Source organism: Bos grunniens, chromosome 7 (genome assembly GCF_055505025.1).
Source record: "Bos grunniens cultivar Pamir isolate PY7600 chromosome 7, Bosgru_T2T1.0, whole genome shotgun sequence".
In the NCBI taxonomy this organism is placed as follows: Eukaryota; Metazoa; Chordata; class Mammalia; order Artiodactyla; family Bovidae; genus Bos; species Bos grunniens.
The window spans coordinates 63,172,572-63,179,856 of record NC_141171.1 but is presented as its reverse complement, the minus strand read 5'-3'; positions in this window follow the sequence as shown (position 1 = coordinate 63,179,856).

The window sequence follows — 7,285 nt, the reverse complement described above, 5'->3', positions numbered from 1 at the left end:
TCTTTCTGGACTACCTATAATATTTAGGAAAAAACAATCTCTGTACCCTTGCATGCATGTATAAGTTAAATAATGACAAGTGTAATTAAATAACTATTTTGTGGCTTATTTAACATCTTTCCCTCACTGGACTATAAGCTCCATGAAGGCAGGGACCATGTCTGTCTATGACTCCAGTACCTGGAAAAGATATAGCCAGGTGTCTATATAGCCAGCCTCGAGCAGAGACACAAAGCCTAGGAGAGAACAGCAACTCACACCCCTAACTTCCACCATACCAAATAAAAGACAGATGTCTGGAGTTAGACAATCTGGGCTCATATCCCATAATCGCTATTTACTAACACTATGACCTTCAGCACAACTTTAATTTCTTCATCAGTAAAGCGGGTTTAAATAGTAGTAGCTTCATCATAATTATGCTGTGATGATCCCATGCCTAGCATATAATAAGCACTCAATAAACGTTTGCAGGCACCATCCTTGCCACCCTCACCAGGTCATAGCTGCCTCTTCTTCTTCCCTCTCAGAGCCAAGTCTGAAACTTCCTCTAATTCATTCTTGGCTGCACAAGAGCTGCAGAAACCAGAGCATTCATGCCTCTGACATAAATCAAAGGCAGACGATCTCCTTTCACTGACTCCTCCCCATAAATCAGTGCAGCTCCCTGAACAGAGACAAATTTGGATTCCAAATGTGTTCTCTAGTCTCCCTCTACTTGGTGAAAGATGACTTCTCAAACCAGAATTAGAACTTTGAGAGATGACCCAGTGCAGCCCCCTAAATTTACAGTTAGGAAAACTAAGGCCCAAAGAGGAAAATGAGAAATTCCCAGTTAGGAACTGAGAATTGCCACTTGCAGGCTGAGACAAGACCAACACCCAGAAATTCTAACTCCCAATCCCAACCCAGTGCAGTTTTTACTTAGTGGTGTAACAAGGGCCAGTGGGAGCAATTGGTCCCAGATGTGGGCAGTAAGGACGTGCACTGCCCATAGAGAATTCAAAACAATAATTTTTAAAGTGACCAGAAATCAGTTCACATTTTATCATTGCCACTTGCTTCAAATTCTGAACAATGCCAGGTTCAAAATACACAACCTTCGCAAAAAAAAAAAAAAAAAATTAGTTTGTCTAAGTTATAAACAATTGCTGAGGTCACTGCCAACTTTTGAAAATACGTAAGTAATTTGAAACAGGTGGGCTCAGCCTCACACACTAATTTTAAGAGTAAATCTGTGACAATTCGAAATTATTTGAGCTCGCTTCAGCCACAGTCGCTGTCTCCAACCCTTATTGTTCTGGGTCGGCCAAAAGTTCATTGGGTTTTTCCAGAAGATATTAAAGAAAAACCCGAACAAACTTTTTGGCCAACCTAATACTATATATTTCAGTGTTTAAGCAGTAGATTTGAAAAAATTTAAAAAAAAAAAACAAACAGTCAATGAAAAGAAGGAAAAACAAAATTTCAGATCATTCAATTTTGTCATCCTATATAACTTGAATTTTTTCTGGAGTTTAAAACAGTGAAAATTAAAACTGTAACATTTTTGTTTGGCAAGTGAAAAGTAAAGTTGAGATATGAAATATTTTACCGACTTTGAGTAATACTATTAAAAATCAAACTCTTCTGTCTTGTGTGTCGATTGTTTTAAAACCAAAAATTGAATCAAGAAAACAGGGATTACTCCTGATCATTACATTGTTAGGGCTTCCCTGCTAGCTCACTTGATAAAGAACCCACCTGCAATGCAGGAGACCCTGGTTCAATTCCTGGGTCAGGATGATCCGCTGGAGAAGGGATAGGCTACCCACTCTAGTATTCTTGGGCTTCCCTTGTGGCTCAGCTGGTAAAGAATCCACTTGTAATGGGGGAGACTTGGGTTCAATCCCTGGGTTGGGACAATCCCCTGGGGAAGGGAAAGGCTACCCACTCCAGTATTCTGGCCTGGAGAATTCCATGGACTGTATAGTGCATAGGGTCACAAAGAGTTGGACAGGACTGAGTGACTTTTACTTTCACTACATTGTTACCACTGAAAGCAATTCTGTTGCCTAACAGAATTAAGTGATCTTCTCCAAAGATCAAATGTGCTCAGGATAGGATGGGGTTTTTATATGGTAAAGGTTGGGGATACTCTTCTTATCCACTCTTGATATTCCTTCCATTTGGAGCAGCCTTCACTACTGTATACCTTCATTATTGTAAAACCCCTTTCCTCGCTCCTTTTTCCCATCCTGATCCCCACCTCCGTCAGGAGGAGTGGTTTGTGTGACATGCAATTGGCAGGTAAGGTACAGGAAGCTCTGACTTTTCTCTCTTCCATGTTGAGAACCAAGTGACTTGCAAGGAGTTCATCCCATCCTCTAGATGGTGAATCATACAGGAGTGGGTTCCCCTAAGATGTGGGTGAGTGCTGGCCAGGAAGGGAGAATCACTCTGTAATTCTGACCATGAGCCACAGCCTCCAGTGCAAACTTTCCAATTATAAAGGTGATGTTTTGACCTCCCACCTGACTGACTCCTTCGTCTTACCTCATTACTGATGCAGAACAGGCAGGGAAAAGGATTGCTACTTATTGGACCCCCTGGGACACCTCAACAGTCATGACGGTGATAAAGATATAACAATAGCAATATTCTTAAGCTATCCTGTTTTGCAGTGAGATGAAACCAGTCAATCCTAAAGGAAATCAACCCTGAATATTCATTGGAAGGACTGATGCTGAAGTGAAGCTCCAGTACTTTGGCCACCTGATATGAAGAGCCAAATCATTAGAAAAGACCCTAATGCTGGGAAAGATTGAAGGCAGAAGGAGAAAGGGATGACCCTAGGATGAGATGGTTAGATAGCATCACTGACTCAGTGGACATGAATTTGAGCAAACTCTGGGAGACAGTGGAGGACAGAATAGCCTGGCGCACTACAGTCCGAGGGGTAGCAAAGAGTCTACGACTTAGGGAATGAAAAACAACAAAAACAACATCTTGTTTTGCATATTTGTTGTGACAGGTACGGTGATGAGTTTAAATGTATTGTCTTACTGAATCTTGCTGATACAACTGTGAGAGAGGTTCTATTGTTATCTCTACATCACAGATGTGAAAATGGAGATGTAGTGAGTATTAAATCTGCCCGTCATCACATAAGCAGCAAATGATGGCAGAGGACGTGAGCCTGGGTCGATGATGCAGGACCCAAACGCTTAACCACTATGCTCCTTTGCTTAATGGTGGGAGAGAATCCACTTAGGAGCCCCACTTATTAGATTTACACTCAGAGCTAATGCACTCATCCCAGGATTACTTGGGCCTCCAGCTCTCGAGGATGGAAAAATGGCTCCTGTTCTCTCACTTCTGTTCTGCCGACTTGTCCTTCCTCACCTCTCTCCAAGTGAGAAGTCCAGGAGATTTAATTTGGAGATGGGCTTTACACTGTGAACATGCAACACAGCAGCCTGGTCATGCCCAGCTCCGTGGCCCCAATTTTGCCAGTCATCTCATCTTGAAGTCTTGCCTTCCAACTTGGCTGGGCACTTTCCTGCCCCCAGACAGCCAGCGACCATGTCTTCAGGCTGAGAGGGGCAGGAAAGCACGCTTTGCTACAAGGTGACAAACTCAGCTCTTGCCAAGCCTCTTGGCAGGGCCAGCTACCACTTCTGTGGTGCAATTTCAGGAGCGCTGGGATATCCCAGTATATACCCAAACAGAGCTCTCCTCCCATCCCCCCAAGTGGCCTATCATGAGGCCTGAACTTGCACCATTCTATAAATGTATCCCTTTAACTTAAAACATCATTCCCCATTGAAAAGCAAAATATACATGGAAAGGAACACACTCAGCCTGAGTTTCTTCATGTAGAGTGGGGAGTATGCACAATACCCACTTCAAAGAGTATAATGTAAGAACCAAAAGGGATAATACATATATGTAGTAGACTTGTCGGAGTGCCTGGTATAAAACATACACTCAATATATATTATTAATAGCAGTTACCACATCACTATCACCACCACTAAATTTGGATGTGTTCATCTGTATGATTTCTTTGTTCACAGGTTTAGACATGGAGCCTAGGACTGATCCCAAGAGGCAGTCAGCATAACTGGAAATCAGGAAACTTGAATTCTGAGTTGAATTCAGAAACTTGAATTCAACGTCCCGAGTTGGCTGTTAACTCCTTGTGTTCTGGAAATATCATTGATATTCTCTGGGCCTTTTTAATTGTCTTCATTATTGTCATAATTATAAAAATGTCTGTTATTTTTATAGTATATTCAGATTTACAAGTATTCACTGGTATTCTCAATCTCATTCAAGTTTCCCAAAGAATCTAGAGTTATTAGTGGTGTGGAATTTGAGGCTCCGGGTATGTGTGATTTCCCCAAGGTCAGGGAGCTGGCTAGCAGAGCCAGTGTGACTTTCAGAAGATATCACCCAGTCTCTGGTTCAAGAGAGATTTGCCAGCATTAAAGTAAGAGAATTCTACAGACAAAAGACCACTCTGGTGTAGTCTAGTTTAGTGATGGCCAGTACCAAGACCACAGGACCCAATTCCCCTTCCCACACCTGCAGCAGAAACCACTAATTGATCAGGACAGGTCCAGTAATATTTCTCAACATGGTGCCCCGAGAAATTTTTAACTCTTAATTAAAGCTACATGTGAAACAAACTCATTGTTTTCACCCATCTATACCGGAGGTTGGCAAACTACAAGTCAGCTTGTAAGTTACTACCATCTCCCAGTCTGTGCTGCTCAGACTTTTAGCATGCCTATGAATCACTGTGGCACCCTTTTAAAATGTACATTCTCAGTCAGTAGGTCCAGAATGGGGCCCAAGATGCTACATTTCTGACAAGCTCTCGGAGTTGCCACTGCTGTCAGTCCAGGGACCACATTTGGGAAGATAAGTTCCCAGGTGATGTGACAGAGATGCCCCACCTGTGTGTGTGCAAGCCTCAGACTGTGGCCCATCTCTTAAGAACACCGATCCTATCCCAAGGCTTCCATCAATGCTACCAAACACTGCATTCCCTGGAACACAGGTGTGTTAGCGAGGGGAGCAAGAGATAACATACAGGGTGACATTGTTCTCCCAGTCCCAAAGCAGTACCCCTGACACATACGCATACACATTCATGCACAAGGATTCTGAGAGTTCCTGGGCATTTGTGTGGTGCAGTATACAGCACGTTCCCTGAGAATCCGGGGACCTGAGTTCTAGCTTCCTCTCTAACTTTCACTCTGTGATCTTGTCAAACCACTCCAGGCTGTCTCTGTCATCTTAAAGGACCACACTGAGCAGTGAGCCCAGTCCAAAAGCCAACTTGCTATCTGGCCCCAAGATCACTTTCTTCCCTGGGTAGTTTGGTGACACAATGTTAGAAGGTTGGCCATGGGCACTTACTGAGGTCCCACCAGGTTTATCGTGGGAAGTCACAGACAGATGAGGAGTAAGGCTCATAAGATGTCGATGCTCAAAGGACCTCAGCACCCAGCCAGTTCAACATCTTCACAGAACATCTTGTTCCTCTTTTTCCATCTTGTTTAAAACAAATAAAGAAACCCGAACACCTTTGCCCCAGAGCCTCAAGCAATGCTTTAGCAATTAAAAGATACTTGGAAACTGCAACAAACCCTACAAACCACGGCAGCATCTTAATGACCCTGAAGTAAAACCTGGTTTAGGAAAAAAACAGAAAGGCTTTCCCCTTCTCACCTGACAGCTTCTCTCCCTGATGACACTGTCCTTGCTGTGAAGGGAGATGAATCGAGGCTGCTCAGTGGGCTGGAGCAGGCAGAGCTGGCAGGAAGGCAAGATTCCTGGGCGCCCGTCCAGCTCTGGCAGCCTCAGGCAAGTCCCTTTCTGAAGCAGATTGTCAGTTTCCTCATCCCTCAAATGGGGGTGGCAATAACAATAGCAAACACGAACTGAGTACTTAATGCCTGCCAGGCACTGTGACTTGTATCGTGTTATTTAATCCTCACCAAATCTCCAGGCTATGTGTATTATTATACCTAATTTATGGTGAGAAAACCAACACTTGGAGAGATTTAATACCATGGCAAGGCCCCCATAGCAAGTTGGTCCTCTCGACTCCAAACTTTAGCTCCCATATCTTGTACTGGATCAACTCTTCTTGCTGTGAACCCTTCACATGTCTATGCAGTTCATAGAAGACAGATATGAAAAATCACTCCATGCTCCTAAGTGTATGCTTACACTTATGCTCCTATATATATATATATATATATATATATATATGAATGTATTACTGTGGTTGTGAAGCTAAAGCAATGACTGCCAACTGGATAGATCTCTGGCACCAGAGTAGTGGTGGGGGTGGGGTGGGGGAAACAAAGAGGAGTTAGGGTTCTTCTCAGGGAGTGTGGGACATAACCCATTCTTGATTCTACTTCTCTATAAGCTGACTCCCGGAGAAGGCAATGGCACCCCACTCCAGCACTCTTGCCTGGAAAATCCCATGGACGGAGGAGCCTGGTGAGCTGCAGTCCACGGGGTTGCGAAGAGTCGGACACAACTGAGCGACTTCCCTTTCACTTTTCACTTTCATGCATTGGAGAAGGAAATGGCAACCCATTCCAGTGTTCTTGCCTGGAGAATCCCAGGGACGGGGGAGCCTGGTGGGCTGCCATCTCTGGGGTCGCACAGAGTTAGACACGACTGAAGCGCCTTAGCAGCAGCAGCAGCAGCATAAGCTGACTCTAATGCTCATCTCTTTTCTTCCAGAGACTCCACTACTCAATACATACTCCACATATCTAATTAACTCCCTTGCTTTAGAAATTCCCTGGGTGAGGAAAGGGGACTTCCCTGGTGGTCTGGCAGTTAAGACTCTGTACTTCCACTGCAGGAAGTGTGGGTTCAATCCCTGGTTGGGGAACTAAGATCTCACATGCTGCATGGTGCAGCCAATAAATAAATTAAAATAAACTTATTTTTTTAAAAATGAAATTCCCTGGGGTCACACAGTGCTAATCTCCCGCCATATTTTTACCGTCAGTGTTGGTTCATCTTCTTGCAGGTGAATAGTGAGATGCGAAGAGGAGGTGGGGGTTGGAATTTCACCCTTCGCAAAGTGAGCCGCCTTTTAATTCAATTCTCCTGTCACCCATTCTTTCATTATAGTTATGGATTTGGGCAGCCTCTTGCCATGCTTACACAATCTTCTGATTAAATTCTGCCAAGCAGCCAGCTCCAGTTTCAGAAACTGAATGAATAAATAAACTGCTGCACTAAAGCAAAGAGGAGACACAAGCCT